Here is a 17,616-nt window from a genome sequence, read left to right as displayed (position 1 = left end):
CGTACACTAACTGTGAGAGACAGAATGTAAAAAAAAATCTACTGGAAATAACATTTTAGGATTTTTAGAGCATGAATTTGCATAGTATAGTGGAAAATAAGTATTACATAAAAGGGCTTTGGGCTCCATGCAAGATAACCCTGTTCAATGAAATTATCATTGGAACAGTGCCAAAAATCCCAGAACTAAACTGGCCAATGACCTGCAGAGAGCTGGGGCCAAAGAAACAAAGGCTTTCCATCATTAAAAGGACATAAAAGCGAAGCTGGTTCATTTTTCACTATTTAGCCCAGTTTGTTAATTTTTTCAACAGAAAAATGAAAAAGGTTAGCCCGAATATTAACTATCAAATACCTATGGTAGTATCTTCCCACCGCGCTAATAAACATTTTAGAGGTAGTGTCGGGGCTAGACAACACAATCTTACCCGTATTTCGTTTAAAAATCCTCCAATAGATACGAATTCCGATCTACCGATTAGACTCAAACTCGGTTTTATGACTATTAGATCACTTCACACGAAAGCAGTACTCATTATGACCTCATCACAGACCATAATCTAAAAAAATTTGGTCTTTGTGAGACCTGATTAAAACCTAATGAACTGCTGCCGCTTAATGAGGCCTCGCCTCCAAAATTTGTGAGCTTGCATGTGGCGCGTCCTCGTAAAAAGGGTGGGGGTGTCGCCCTTATCTCTAATTCTGATCTTAGATTTAGGCCTTGTTCGATTAACATATTTAAAACATTTGAAGTTCTCATTGTCCGATCCACAGCTCTACCGCCGTTTTATTTTGCTGTTATATAGAGTTCATCCAGGGCTTACTCTGGCTTCCTGGATGCATTTTCAGAATTCATGGCTGATCTAGTGACAAATGCGGATAATATAATAATTATGGGTGATTTCAATGTCCACATAAATTTACCGTCAGAGCCACTTACTTTGGCATTTCAGACTTTAATTGATACGTTTGGTTTTACGCAAACCATACAAGCATCAACGCATAAGAATGGAAATACCTTAGATCTGGTATTATCCCGAGAACCAACCTCAAATATAAACAGTACTGCCATACACAAATGTTATGTCTGATCACTACTTAATAAAAATGGAAATTTTAGTTCTCTGTCAAAGAAAGAGCGCAATCAAAATTACAGCAGCTGTAATATTAACTCCGTAACTCTGACTGCGCTATCTGAGTTACTGTCGCCGGTAACTGCCATATTTCCCGCATATATCGGCTCTATTGATAATCTCACAAATGAATTCAATGCGACATTGTTAAATGCCATCGACTCTGTAGCACCACTATGTCTGAAAATTTGCTGTAGAATGCCCATTCCATGGTTCACAGATGAAACACGTACGATTAAGCAATTATGTAGAAAGCATGAGCGCAAATGGCGTTTAACCAAATTTGAGGTTTTTCATCAGGCATGGCGTGACAGCCTCCTGAAATACAAAGATGCGCTTATCTTAGCAAAAACTATTTCTCGCAAACTGTTAATCTCAATAAAACAATCCTAAATACTTATTCGATACAGTGGCAAAGCTAACACTACGCCAGCCGACCTCCGCTCTTTCCACTCAGCCAACGAGTTCATGACATTTTTCGCTCAAAAGATTGAATCCATTAGGGACGAGATCAAGATGACTGTTCGAATCACTCAGTCGAGACCCCCGATTACGGGCACTGACAATCATGCAATAACCGTCTCAAATTTAAAAAACGTGTCCCTTGAAAGGCTTACACAATTGGTTCGTGCGGCTAAACAAACAATGTGTTTCCTCGATCCGCTTCGACCCAAACTACCGTATTGGCCCGAATATAAGACGGTGTTTTTTTGCATTGAAATAAGACTGAAAAACTGGAGGTCGTCTTACATTCGGGGTTTAGACATCATACCCATTCACAACGCTAGATGGCACCAGATATCTTTAAAGCGAATGCTGAACTTAACTCTCCAGGCCAAAGCGGACCCCTGTCACGAAGAATAAAAATACCGGTCGCACGAAGAAGAAAAATAAAAAATAGCAGTTAGACAGAAAACAGAAGAAAATAAGAGAAGAGATAACAGAAAATGGAGAAACGGTTCCTATGTTGATGTTAAAATGTTGGACAGTTACGTCACCGCACCTTAAGTCTTGCGTGAGTTACATCAGCTTCTCGCGATTGTTGGAGCTTGTGCGCAGCGGTAAGTTAAACGTTGCTGGTATGGACTGAGTGTGTTGCTGCGATCTTGTGCGTCTTTGACACAAAGTGAGTACCGTATTTTTCGGTATAAAGTTGCTCCGGAGTATAAGTCGCACCAGCAATAAAATGCACAATAAAGTGAATCGCACTTTTCGCACAAATTCCAACACCAAGAACAGACATGAACCACCAACAACAGGCTAAACAATATGGGATGCTAACATGACATATACACAAACGAGGAGCTGAGAACGAGCCTGATGTAACATTCAGAGTTATTCAAATTACTACATAAATAAAACCATGTGTGTCACTCCAATTCATTAAATCCATCGATCGTCCTTAATATAAACAATGCCACATATGCGCCGCTGACGTTGGAGTCGTCGTGAGTTCATCCATCCATCCATCTTCTTCCGCTTATCCGGGGTCGGGTCGCGGGGGCAGCAGCTTTAGGAGGGACTCCCAGACTTCCCTCTCCCCAGCCACTTCATCCAGCTCATCCCGGGGGATCCCAAGGCGTTCCCAGGCCAGCCGAGAGAGATAGTCTCTCCAGCGCGTCCTGGGTCGTCCCCGGGGTCTCCTACCGGTAGGTCATGCCCGGAACACCTCCCCAGGGAGGCGTCCAGAAGGCATCCTGATGAGATGCCAGAGCCACCTCATCTGGGTCCTCTCCACGTGGAGGAGCAGCGGCTCTACTCCGAGTCTCTCCCGGATGACCGAGCTCCTCACCCTATCTCTAGAGAGCCCGGACACCCTGCGGAGGAAACTCATTTCGGCCGCTTGTATCCTGGATCTCGTTCTTTCGGTCACGACCCATAGCTCGTGACCATAGGTGAGGGTAGGACCATAGATCGACCGGTAAATCGAGAGCTTTGCCTTTTGGCTCAGGTCTCTCTTCACCACGACGGACTGGTACAGAGTCCGCATTACTGCCGATGCTGCACCGATCCGCCTGTCGATCTCTCGCTCCATCCTGCCCTCACTCGTGAACAAGACCCCAAGATACTTGAACTCCTCCACTTGGGGCAGGATCTCATCTCCAATCTGGAGAGAGCATTCCACCCTTTTCCGACCGAGGACCATGGACTCGGATTTGGAGGTGCTAACCCTTATCCCGACCGCTTCACACTCGGCTGCAAACCGCTCCAGTGAGAGCTGGAGATCTCGGCCTGAAGAAGCCAACAGCACCACGTCATCTGCAAAAAGTAAAGACGCGATGCTGAGGTCCCCAAACCGGACTTCGAACCGCCCTTATCAGTTGGCTCGGCACCCCGTACTCCTGAAGCACCCTCCACAGAATCTCCCGAGGGACACGGTCGAACGCCTTCTCCAAGTCCACAAAACACATGTGGACTGGTTGAGCGAACTTCCTGCCGAGGGTGTAGAGCTGGTCCACTGTTCCACGGCCAGGACGAAAGCCACACTGCTCCTCCTGAATCCGACCTCCCGACGGACCCTCCTCTCCAGCACCCCTGAATAGACCTTACCAAGGAGGCTGAGTGTGATTCCCCTGTAATTGGAACACACCCTCCAGTCCCCCTTCTTAAAGAGAGGAACCACCACCCCAGTCTGCCAATCCAGAGGCACCGTCCCCGATGTCTACGCAATGTTGTAGAGGCGTGTCAGCCATGACAGCACCACAACATCCAGAGCCTTTAAGAACTCTGGGGGTTAGGGAGTTTTTTTTAACTACCTCAGTGACTTTGACCCTGAGGTCTTCAAAGTATTCTCCCTACCGACTCACGACGTCCCGAGTCCAGGTCAGCAGCACACCTCAACTGTAAACAGTGTTGACCGTGCACAGCTTCCTCCTCCTGAGACGCCGGATGGTGGACCAGAATCTCCGGAAGTCATTCTCCATGGCCTCACCAAAATCCTCCCACACCCGGGTTTTTGCCTCAGCAACCGCCGAAGCCGCGTTCCGCTTGGCCATCCGGTACCTGTCAGCTGCCTCCGGAGTCCCGCAGTCCAAAACGGCCCGATAGGACTCCCTCAGCTTGACGGTATTCCTTACCGCCGGTGTCCACCAGCGGGTTCGGGGATTGCCGCCACGACAGGCACCAACAACCTTACGGCCACAGCTCCGGTCGGCTGCCTCAACAATGGAGGCGCGGAACATGGTCCACTCGGACTCAATGTCCCCCGCCTCCCCCGGGACGTGGGAAAAGCTCTGCCGGAGGTGGGAGTTGAAGCTCTTCCTGACAGGGGATTCTGCCAGACGTTCCCATCAGACCCTCACAGAGCGTTTGGGTCTGCCAGGTCGGACCGGCATCTTCCCCCACCATCGGAGCCAACCCACCACCAGGTGGTGATCAGTTGACAGCTCCGCCCCTCTCTTCACCCGAGTGTCCAAATCCGATGACACAACTACAAAGTCGATCAACGAACTGCGGCCTAGGGTGTCCTGGTGCCAAGTGCACACATGGACACCCTTATGCTTGAACATGGTGTTCATTATAGAAAATCTGTGTCGAGCACAGAAGTCCAATAATAGAACACCGCTCGGGTTCAGATCGGGGGGGGGGGGGGCGTTCCTCCCAATCATGCCTTTCTAGGTCTCACTGTCATTGCCCACGTGAGCACTGAAGTCACCCAGTAGAACGATGGAGTCCCCAGAAGGAGCGCTCTCCAGCACTTCCTCCAGGGACTCTAAGAAGGGTGGGTACTCTGAGCTGCCGTTTGGTGCATAGACACAAACAACAGTCAGAACCCGTCCCCCCACCCGAAGGCGGAGGGAGGCTACCCTCTCGCTCACCGGGGTGAACCCCAATGTGCAGGCGCCCAGCCGGGGGGGCAATAAGTATGCCAACACTTGCTCGACGCCTCTCAGAGTGGGCAACTCCAGAGTGGAAGAGAGTCCAGCCCCTCTCGAGAAGGCTTGTACCAGAGCCCAAACTATGTGTGGAGGCAAGTCTGACTATGTCTAGTCTGAACTTTTCTGCCTAACACACTAGCTCGGGCTCCTTTCCAGCCAGAGAGGTGACATTCCATGTCCCCAGAGCCAGCCTCTGCAGCCGGGGATCGGACCGCCAAGGCCTTTGGCCGCCGCCCAGCTCACTTTGCACCCGACCCCTTTGGCCCCTCCTACAGGTGGTGAGCCCATGGGAAGGGGGACCCACGTTTTCTTTTCGGGCTATGCCCGACCGGACCCCATGGGCGAAGGCCCGGCCACCAGGCGCTCGCTTTCGAGCCCCACCTCCAGGCCTGGCTCCAGAGAGGGGCCCCGGTGACCCGCGTCCGGGCGAGGGAAAACTGAGTCCATTTTTGTTTCTCATCATAAGGGGCTTTTGTGAGCCGTGCTTTGTCTGGCCCCTCACCTAGGACCCTTTTGCCATGGGTGACCCTACCAGGGGCATGAAGCCCCAGACAACATGGCTCCTAGGATCATAGGGGCACGCAAACCCCTCCACCACGATAAGGTGACGACTCACAGAGGGAAATAAAAATCATCAAAGCTCATATGATAATGGAGTAGAACTGTAAGTTTCAGGATCACACAAAAACATATATACATAAACACATACAAGCATGAGCAAAATTACATAAAATAACATTGAGAGAGATTTGTCCACAAGTCTCTTTGCGTTATCGACAGACGGATCAGTGCAGCGTCGGTAGTAATGCGGACTCTGTACCGGTCCGTTGTGGTGAAGAGAGAGCTGAGCCAAATGGCAAAGCTCTCGATTTACCGGTCGATCTACGCTCCTACCCTCACCTATGGTCACGAGCTATGGGTCGTGACCGAAAGAACGAGATCCAGGATACAAGCGGCCGAAATGAGTTTCCTCCGCAGGGTGTCCGGGCTCTCCCTTAGAGATAGGGTGAGAAGCTCGGTCATCCGGTAGAGCCACTACTCCTCCACGTTGAGAGTCCCACCGGTAGAAGACCCCGGGACGACTCAGGACGCACTGGAGAGACTATGTCTCTCGGCTGGCCTGGGAACGCCTTGGGTTGGATGAAGTGAGTGTGGAAAGGGAAGTCTGGGAGTCCCTCCTAAAGCTGCTGCCCCTGCGACCCGACCCCGGATAAGCGGAAGAAGATGGATGGATGGATGGATGGATGGATGGATGGATGGATGGATGGATGGATGGATGGATGGATGATTTTTATTTTGAAGGAGATAATGTGAATCAATATATGAACATCAGTGATAATGTAACTTGTATGAACGACACTCCTGAACAGTTAAAATGCCTAATTGGTAACAATACATTTTCAACCTTGGATCTAAATATAAGGAGCTTAAACAAACACTATGATGAACTAGTATCACTGCTCTCTGACATAGGCAGTCCCTTTAATATAATTGGCTGTACTGAAACCTTGCTTAATGAGAAGTCATACATAGATACCTTAAATATAGAGGGATATACACTACATTTTAAGAACAGATTAGATAGAACAGGTGGAGGCGTATGTTTGTATATCCATTCTAGTTTGCATGTGAAGGTTCGTGATGATCTTGTCATAAATGATAACACTATTGACTCCCTCTTTTTAGAGGTTACTATAGATAAAAACAGAAAACTTATAGTAGGAGTTATATACCGCCCACCAGATTCCACTCTATCTACCTTTAATTCAAACCTGGATGAGCTGCTAATGCTTATTAATACAACAAATAATGACTGTATCCTTCTCGGAGATTACAATATCGATATCTCCAGAGATGACACAGCTAAAAACGACTTCATTAATACTCTTCTTTCATCAGCCTTTTTCCCTACCATTACATTACCCACACGAGTAACCCACTCCTCCAGAACTATCATTGACAACATCATCACAAACATTCAAAATAACAAACTTGACTCTGGTGTGCTCTTCTCTGATATCTCTGACCACCTCCCAATTGTAATGTTTCTTAATCTTGCACTCAAGTGTCCTACACTACAACATATAGTGCAAACTAGAGTCATAAACGAGAGTACACTACAGCAATTACACACCGACCTCCAGGCCATAGACTGGGGCAATGTTCATCTGTGCAATGATCCGAACACGGCATATGACAGCCTGGTCCTGACAATCAGGGATGCAATATTAAAAACCATCCCTGTTAAGAAGGTCACATGCAGCAAGAGGGAAACTAAACCCTGGGTAACCCAAGAGCTTTCTAATACCATCCATCCATCCATCCATTTTCTGAACCGCTTCGTCCCCACGGGGGTCGCGGGCGTGCTGGAGCCTATCCCAGCCGTCATCAGTCGGTAGGCGGGGGACACCCTGAACTGGTTGCCAGCCAATCGCAGGGGACACAGAGACGAACAACCATCCGCACTCGCACTCACACCTAGGGACAATTTAGAGTGCTCAATCGGCCTACCAAGCATGTTTTTGGGATGTAGGGGGAAACCGGAGTGCCCGGAGAAAACCCACGCGGACACGGGGAGAACATGCAAACTCCACGCAGGGAGGGCCTGAGGTGGAATCGAACCCGCACCCTCCTAACTGTGAGGCGGACGTGCTACCCAGTCCATCACAGAGCCGACCCCTTTCTAATACCATTAAGCACAAAAATAAACTATACAAAAGATATTTAAGACCGACAACAATTGATAATAAAAATAAATATACCACCTACAAAAATAAACTTACACATTTATTAAGGATAAGTAAAGCCAACTATTATAGTAAACTCCCGCAAGACGCGCAGGGTGACTCAAAAAAATCTTGGCACATATTAAACAATGTCCTAAACAGATGCCATAAACAAACTACACTCCCCGACTCCTTTACTAACAACAACAATGACCTCGCTAATGAATTCAATGACTATTTTATATCTATAGATGAGAATTTATCAAGTAAGATCAGCCAACTACAGGGAGCTTCGTATCAACATTACATGACAGGTACATTATCAATTACCCGACTTCTTTCTTCCTGAAACCAACAGACAAATATGAAATTCTCAACATCGTAAAGTCCATGAAGACCTCCAACTCAGCTGGTGAGGATAAGATCAACAGCAGAAATTTAAAATCTATAGCAAATGTAATTGCTGACCCAATTGCCCACTGTCTCAACCTCTCCCTACACACAGGCATTGTTCCCAAAAGAACAAAAATGGCAAAAATCATCCCTACATACAAATCTGGTGACAAAAATGATAAGACCAATTACCGGCCCATAGCCATACTACCCACCCTCTCCAAAATATTAGAGAGAATCGTCCACAGCAGATTAATCAATTACCTCAACAAATTAAACATATTAACATCATCCCAATACGGTTTCAGGAAGAAACACACTACCTGTATGGCTATCCTGGATCTACTTGAAAAAGTTAACGATACCTTAGAACAAGGGGACTATGGTATTGGTGTATTTCTGGACCTATCTAAGGCCTTTGATACTATTGGTCGAAACATACTTCTAGATAAATTGAAGCATTATGGGATCCGTGGCTTAGCTCTTAACTGGTTCAAAAGTTATCTTACTCAGAGACAACAATATGTCAGCATTAATAACACCAAGTCTCCACAGAAATGCATCAAGTGTGGGGTCCCACAAGGCTCTATTCTTGGCCCGTTGCTCTTCATCATATATATAAACGACTTGGTTAATTCCTCTAAAACTCTTCATAAAATAATTTTTGCAGATGATACAAACCTGTTTATATCACACAATAATATTTATGAACTTCACGACCTTCTCAATAAGGAATTACAGAGTGTGAACTCTTGGCTTAAAGTAAATAAACTTTCCCTCAACATTGGGAAAACCAATATGCTATTCCATTCAAATAAAAAACAATTAAAAATGGAAAATCCTATCACCAAAATAAAAATAGATGGTGAAGAGATTAAAAGGGTCCACTCTACCAAATTCCTTGGGATCCACATAGATGACTGTTTAAATATCAAAAGTCATATCGACTACCTAGCACATAAACTGTCAAAATATGTTGGTCTTTTCTTTAAGCTGCGGCACCTGCTGCCATGCTCATCCCTTCTCACTTTATATAAAACTTTATTTGAACCACACCTTAACTATTGTAATATTATTTGGTGCAACACCTATCCCAGCCATATCAAGAAACTGGACGTATTACAGAAAAAAGTCATTCGTGCCATCTCCTGGAATAAACCTAATTCACCCTACTGTCACCTGTTTGCCCGTTATCGTATCCTTCGACTTAATGATTTCAACTACTATCACAACGCTTGTGTAATATATCGGGTAATCTCAGACTCAAACCACAGATTGAAACAAAGACTGTGTTCCCCAGCATACCCACAATACGAGACACAAACACCTCATAGTAGGTAAACAACGCAAATTAATGAGAACCAGTATGAGTGTGGTGTGCCGGGGACCACAGATTTGGAATGAGTTGAGCGACAGCCTCAAAATATCACAATCTGTCTCCATATTCAAACATCAATTAAAACAACAACTGTTGAACTCTTACACGAAATTATAATTTATGGGATCACAAACTATATGTTAAATGTATAGTGTCATGTTGTTATGTTATCCTAAGTGCACGTTGTTCGGTTATTGTCATGTTATTTTATGTTAAATATCCGTTGCATTACACGCAGCATATTAAATGTATGTAAATGTAATGTATGTAAATGTCCTATGTGTATGTCTATTATAGTGATAGCTCACCAACAATTAACTCTGCGCACAAGGCTCCTACCATAAGCTTTAGTTAGCTTCCTCAGGAGACCTAATCACATGCCTAAATGATATGTCCAGCATAAATGATCTGTATATGTGTGTGTGTGAATAAAATGAAATGAAAAAAAAAAGACAAGCACACTGACGCACAGAGGAAGGGCCCACGAACTGAAATGAGAGGAGTTACTTATCAAAATAAAACAGGAAGAGACAATACGACAAAAAGACAAGACAACAATAACCACAAAACATGACACCAGACATCTAATAGACGTTAATGGCTTGTGTGTGTGTGTGTGTGTGTGTGTGTGTGTGTGTGTGTGTGTGTGTGTGTGTGTGTGTGTGTGTGTGTGTGTGTGTGTGTATATATATATATACGAAATAAAATAAGAAAAATAAGATAAATCCACCTCCCATAATTGTACTTATTTATCAACATAAAATTTTACAATTAACACAAAAATAAATGAAGGCAGAGCTGGAGACATCAACACATTTTGTTCAGTCGGTAGTAGGTAAAAATTACACGCACAATTGTATTTATGGACATAGTTTGGCCTCTGTGACTGCTCTGTGAATTAACAGCGCCGTGTTAAATTGGCCTGTCAGCCAGCGGTCACTAGATGGCAACAATGCTCCACACGAGCTCCTTTGTTGAAGCCTCATCCTCTCGTGCAGGTTCAGCGAGGAAGACCGGGGTGGGCTTTTGCTCGCTGCAAGTGTTTGCTCCCTGCCAAGTGTTTGATCACAATACATTTGCCCACAGATACAATTAAGTATTGTTTGTACAGTATTCAAATACATATGATTATACCTATACATGCATGCTTTGTGTAAACCTGAGCTAATTGATGGATTTGCGACGACTTCCTAGAGAAATTTCCACATCTTGTGATGCACATTTTAGTTCTTTCTTTGATATACATTTTACAGTGTCAGGAATGAGTTGAGCCAGGGCAACCAAATGGAGCTTTGACCAGGGTTTATTGAAGGGAAAAGGGAGTTGAAAGGGAGGAAGTTGGGCAACGAAGACAGACGGGATAGAGACTCACGGCCAGCAAATAGACCGACTGACCAACAGAAGTCCACTTGGACAAGGATAAAATTCTGACCATGACAATTAATGTCTTTCAGTTGTCGTTTTTTTTTTTACTCAACTGTGATACAACTGAGATGTTAATCATTGGCCCTGTTCATCACTAACGCTTATTGAAAGAGGAAGTCATCCCCAAATTTTCTTTACACTAATATGTTGGATGTTCCCTCACTCATCGAAACACAGTATGCTGATTAATATTGGCGTTTGTGATATACAATTTAAGCAGCAAAATTCTCCCGTTTTTAACCATCTCAGGCGGCCAAGTGCATTTTGCCTACCTCTTCCTCAACCAGAGCCATCATGGAACTTTTTTAGACAATTTCAGGATGTTTTTGACGGCTCCTTCCGTGCAGTCCACAAACTCCAAGGAGCCCCAGGACCCGGTGTAAGGACTTGTCGATTAAACCCTTGCAGCCCACTTTGATTGGCTCGAAGTGGGCCTTCCACCAATTCCTCTGGCACTCAGCCACAAGATCAGCATACTTTGCACTCTCCCTCTCCCGAACCTCTTCCGATCTGTCTCCCAGTATATAGTGAGCTCAAGGAGCACCACCTGCTTGGCTCCTTACACCAAGACCATGTCAGGCCTGAGTGTCACAGTTGCGATGATGTCTGCCTCCAGAAGTCAAATCCCTTGATGATGCAAGCGGACCCCCACATCTTGGAGGGTTGAGGTTTCTCCACTGCTCTGACAAATGCATTCGCCTTTGGGTAAGAGCTGAAGGGGTTTTCTAGAGATCCTTTTTTCTGGCAGAGCTGACACACAATTGAGTCTGTTGCCCCAGGTGAATAGGTTAGCAAAACTTAGCAGGACCTCATAGACCACAGGTGTCAAATTCAAGGCCCGGGGACCAGATACGGCCCGCCTCATCATTTTATGTGGCCCGCGAAGACAAATTCTGCATCAAATTCATGTGTCATTACTAGAATTGCAAATTGTCTTCACTTTTAATATGTTTTTATTTAAATATTTGACCAGTTTTTACTCGTCTGATTTGAAAACGAGTTATTTGTCAGTTTGCTTTGTAGCTTTTACTGTATATAATATGAAGTGCTCATACATTTATTTGGGTTGACAGTCATAATGGCCCTCCAAAAGAAACTATGACTACAATGTGGCCCGTGAAATAAAAAGAGTTTGACACCCCTGTCATAGATGGACAGGACCAAGAACTTGAACTGGCGTGCCTCCAGTTTGGTCCAGGTGATCTTTCGACCAGCTATGTGATCGCATTTGGTCTAGGCCCCCAGCCTGCTCATACTCACTACTCTGCTGGGACGAGCCTCCTCCACCTTGGCACAAACTTCCTCGATAAGCTTTTGGTTTTCTTTTCCTCTGGCTCTGCTGTAGGATTGTTTACAAACCACAAAATCATAATCAAACACAACTCGGACAATGTTCTGTACAGAAAGAGTGAATGTTTTAGAATCAACATCCTCAATTGTCACTGGATGGTATGCAGAAAAAAAACAAGGTTAAGAAAATATAAAACACAAGAGCAGACCAGAAGTGTTCAAATATAAAGAGTAATTGAACTGTTGAGTATGTCCAGAACACACCAGAGTGGGCTAAGGGGGGCTATCCCTTCGTCTTTAAAGTCCTAACTTGGCATGACATAAACACCTTGAAAAGCACCAGCTCTGAACTATTGAATATGTATAATATTGCACATGACAACATTTAAAGAATTATGCTATATTTCCTCCAGAGAGCACCCCGGTGGCTTAAAATAAGATGAAACGGAAATTTGCAACCCGCCTAAATCTTAATGTGTTGTTATGTATATATTGTGTATATGTATGTATATGTATATTGTGTATATGATCCATTGTCCAAAACAATTAGGGTATTATCATGGATCTTCACAGTGCCAGTTTCTAGTGATACTTCCAAGTAAAACGAACTATTTCGCTCCAAACAAAGCTGCAAAAGGTGACCATCTGTGGATTCTATGCCGGGACTACCTGCCTTTATACACCGATGCAAAAGTAATTCTTTACAATAACTAATAGGACTGCTGCTTTTGCAAAGACCAGCAACATAGTTACCATGGTGACAGCCATAAATTAGCATTCTTAAATTAGCAAGAAGGTTGGAGTTCAGGTGGCTGTGTTATTTGTGCACTACTCATTTGCCCTCTAAAAGGTTTGATAATTTATGGTCGTGTGGCAAAGAAAGTAACTTTCCAAGCAGCATTGACATTTTGTGCAATGAGAGTGTTTTAAGATGCCAGGGATGACAAATTGACTCACCATTCAACAAAGACCTTGAAGAAGGCCTCAAATGCACCACATTCCACTATTTTTCATCACAACAAACTCTGACTAAAGAGCCCTTAACAAAGAACAAAAAAAACCTAAAAAAGGACCAGTGTAAATTTTTCTTATTGTAATTTTTGTGCTCAGCTAAAAGGGCAAGCGTTGTTTTGGGAGTAAAAGAATTGTTTACATGAAACTTGACATTGATGTCACACCTAGCAGGATATTTTCTGCATGTGAATAGCAAATGTTTATCGTGTACAAGGGTGTATCTTTTTATCAAAGTTTTTCTTGGTATCAGATTACTGAGTGAAACGTTTTTCAACTGAAAAGGATAATTAGATAACTGTCTGCATGCAGTAGGTATCTTAAGCAAACAAGGTACCCACATAGTAGAAAACAGGAGAGAGAACCAGTACATAATACAAAACCAGTGAAACTAAAGACATGTAAACTCACTGGAGACAGCTGAGCAGGCCACAACAAGGGAAGGAACTTAATGTGTTGAAACATGTTAATGTTTTGATTGATAACCTGTCAAATTGAATTAAAAATGCTATAGTTTGATAACACGTATTTGATCAAATATTAAGAAAACAAATTCACAAATTGCTCAGCAATTGCCACATTTAGTGTGACACATGGGCTCAATAACTGCTGAATCGGACTCACAGTGGGTGAGAAAATGAAATATACAAATATATATATATATATATATATATATATATATATATATATATATATATATATATATATATACATTTTTCAAAATAAGAATCAGCAAATATCCACACAGAAAAATGCAATATTTTTATTACTTTATTGAAGCTAAGGGAGCTTGTCTTACCATGTAATTCGAGACCTTGAATGCTACAGATTTTGAATCATATTGAGCAAAGATGGAAGATTTGTCATAGGTCAAAGGTCGTGATGTTTGAGACATATTCCTTGTCAAGTACAAGATGGGAATGTTATGCTGGAGTTATGTTCTCTTTTGGGAGACTTGCTTTTCAAACATCAGGGTGTGGAACATTTTACCGACAAAAAATAGCCTTGCTCTGATGTGCTGAGCCTTTCATGTGGACATGCTACTCTGATCTCTCACTGGAGCACCAAAGCAATAAATCTATTCAACAAGAAGACAGGCTTTGATTTGGTTTATGGAATCAATTTTAGCTGTGGACATGCATCAATACTGAGCAGGTCATCATCTATGACTTAAAAAACAGTGATAGGGGGCTGTAGGATACTGGTTTTAAAATAAGCTCAAGTAAAAGCGGTCTCTGTGCCGCTAACCAACACCTGATTCAAAGATATTTATTTTATTTAAATATTTATTCAAAAACCAATTAGCAACCTCCCAGCGCATATTACAAAAAGGTTTTACCGTAATTTTCGGACTATAAGTCGCGTTTTTTTTCTTAGTTTGGGAGGGGGGCGACTTATACTGAGGAGCGACTTATTCATTCATTCATTTTCTGAACCGCTTTGTCCCCACGGGGGTCGCGGGCGTGCTGGAGCCTATCCCAGCCGTCATCGGGCAGTAGGGGGGGGACACCCTGAACCGGTTGCCAGCCAATCGCAGGGCACACAGAGACGAACAACCATTCGCACTCGCACCTAGGGACAATTTGGAATGCTCAATCAGCCTATCAAGCATGTTTTTGGGATGTGGGAGGAAACCGGAGTGCCCGGAGCAAACCCACGCGGGCTGGGGGAGAACATGCAAGGTGGAATCGAACCCGCACCCTCCTAACTGTGAGGCGGACGTGCTACCCAGTGCACCACCGAGCCGCCTAGGAGCGACTTATATGGGAATTTTTTCACAAATATTTTCACAGGGCTGGGGATGAAGCGGGCGTGAGATCGGCTAGGGCGAACCTGTCCCGGAGCATCAAGGATGCGAAAAAGGCATTCTTTTCCAAGATTACTGCCCACTTCAAGGACAGCAGGGATGCTCGGGGCCTGTGGCGAGGCATTCAGACCATCACGGACTACAAGCCCGCTCCGCAGAGCTGTGAGGCCGACGTCCCTCTGCTCAACGAACTGAAACGCTTCTTTGCTCGCTTCGATGCTCAAAACAGCACTTGCCCGTTGAAGACCCCTCCCCCTCCGAACGAGCAGCCCCTGTGTCTCTCTCCCGTTAGCGTGAGGAGGACGCTTGCCGCTATCAACACCCATAAGGCGGCGGGCCCAGACAACATCCCGGGGCGAGCGCTGAAGGACTGTGCTGAGGAGCTGATGAATGTTTTCACGGACATCTTTAACATTTCCCTGCGGCAGGCCGTCGTCCTGTCATGTTTCAAGGCTGCCACTATCATACCTGTGCCGAAAAATCCGGCTCCTTCCTGCTTCAATGACGACCGCCCTGTGGCACTGACACCCATCGTCATGAAGTGCTTTGAGCGGCTTGTCATGGCGCACGTCAGATCTGTTCTTCCCCCCACCATAGACCCCTTCCAGTTTGCTTTCCGAGCCAATCAGTCCTCTGAGGATACCATCTGCTCTGCCCTCCACTCTGCCCTCACCCACCTGGAGAACAGAGACTCGTATGTGAGATTGCTGTTTGTGGACTTCAATTCTGCCTTCAACACCATTGTTCCACAGCGTCTCATCTGCAAACTCGACAAGCTGGGCCTCAGTACCTGCCTTTGCAACTGGCTACTGGACTTCCTCTGTCAGCGGCCTCAGGTAAGTACGTGTTGGTGACAATGTCTCCGGCAGCATCATGCTGAGCACGGGGCCCCTCAGGGCTGCGTGCTCAATCCGCTGCTCTTCACCCTGCTGACGCATGACTGCACTGCGACCTACAGCAGCAACTGCGTGCTGAAATATGCCGACGACACGACTGCGGTGGGTCTGATCACCGGTGGCGACGAGACTCACTACAGATCGGAGGTCGACCTTTTGGCCGCGTGGTGCAAGGACAACAACCTTCTGCTGAACATCAACAAGACCCAGGAGATATCATTGACTTCCAGAAGGGTCACACCCACCACCTGCTGCTGACCGTCGACGGTGCTGTGGTGGAGAGAGTGAGCAGCACCAGATTCCTGGGGGTGCACATCAGTGAGGACCTCTCCTGGACCACCAACGCTGCGTCGCTGGCGAAGAAAGCTCAGCGCCGCCTGTACTTTCTGCGGAAACTCAGGCGAGCAAGTGCTCCTCCTGCCATCATAACCACATTCTACCGTGGCACCATTGAGAGCGTCCTCTCCAGTTGTATCGCTGTGTAGGGTGGTGGCTGCACTGAATACAACATGAAGGCCCTGCAGCGCATTGTGAACACAGCTAGTAAGATCATTGGGGCTTCACTCCCCTCCCTGAAGGACATTTACACCTCCCGTCTCACCCGCAAGGCAACCGTGATTGTGTGTGATGTGAGTCACCCCGCTCACTCTTTGTTTGATCTTCTGCCCTCTGGGAAGAGGTACAGATGCCTGCGCTCCCGCACCACCAGACTCACCAACAGCTTCGTACTCCAAGCTGTCAGGATTCTGAATTCTCTCCCCCCTCCACCATCGGCTGCATGACGTTCTGTTCTTTTGCGCTTTATTCTGGCTGTCTGCTGTATGCACGCTTGCTCCATTTTGCTCCTCTTATTTATCTATTTATTTATTGTTTATTTATTTGGGTTATTTGCTTATTACTTATTCATCGCTCTTGTCTATTCGTTTTTACTCTTTGTGCTATTTGCCTGTATGTGTTGTGTAGTGTGTCTAGTCACCGTGGGACGGTGGGAAACATAATTTCGATCTCTTTGTGTGTCTTAACGTGAGGAAATTGACAATAAAGCTGACTTTGACTATGACAAAAAAAAAAAGGGAAACCGAGATAAACGAATTGCGATGTAGCAAGGGATTGCTGTAATTTGAATTTCAAGTGACGTCAGCGGCGCAGCGGTTGTTTACATAAAGGACAAAGATTCGATCACGGGCTGACAAAGATGACGAAGGGCCCCAGGTATTACCGGCATCAATAGCGGCTTTATTTGTAAGTGACACGGAGGACGAAGAGATTGAAGGATTTAATGATTTGGAGTGACACAGAAGGTTTGAAAAACTATTATGGCTTTTACGCACCCCCGATCCTACTCGACAGAGCTCTCTTTCAACTCCGTGGATGGAAATTGGGGGCTGCGCTCGGCCGGGTGGCTGTCGGGGGACAGTGGGTGGGGCTCGGACATGGCTTTTACGCACGCCTGGTCCTATTCTATGGAGCTCTCTTCCACCTCCATGGCTGGAAATGCCACCTCCGGGGATGGAAGTCCACGCCGCCACACGCCGGTGGACTATTTATGTTGTAGTTATTTGATATATTTTATTTCGTGTAGCAACTTGTGTATGTTTTTATTGTTACAGTTCAGTAGTTGTTGGCTCGTTGAATTCTTGTTTTGTTAAATAAAGAGACGTTTACCAAACCCACGTCTTT

General features: G+C 45.3%; 1 pseudogene; it reads left to right on the top strand.

Moving 5' to 3' along the window:
- The first annotated feature begins 356 nt into the window (after positions 1-356).
- On the top strand, positions 357-2,590 carry LOC147057647 (uncharacterized; annotated as a pseudogene).
- The last annotated feature ends 15,026 nt before the right edge of the window (positions 2,591-17,616 follow it).

This window comes from Syngnathus leptorhynchus, chromosome 4 (assembly GCF_054491065.1).
Source record: "Syngnathus leptorhynchus isolate UIUO chromosome 4, UIUO_Slep, whole genome shotgun sequence".
NCBI lineage: Eukaryota > Metazoa > Chordata > Actinopteri > Syngnathiformes > Syngnathidae > Syngnathus > Syngnathus leptorhynchus.
This window is presented reverse-complemented; position numbering and strand designations above follow the sequence as displayed.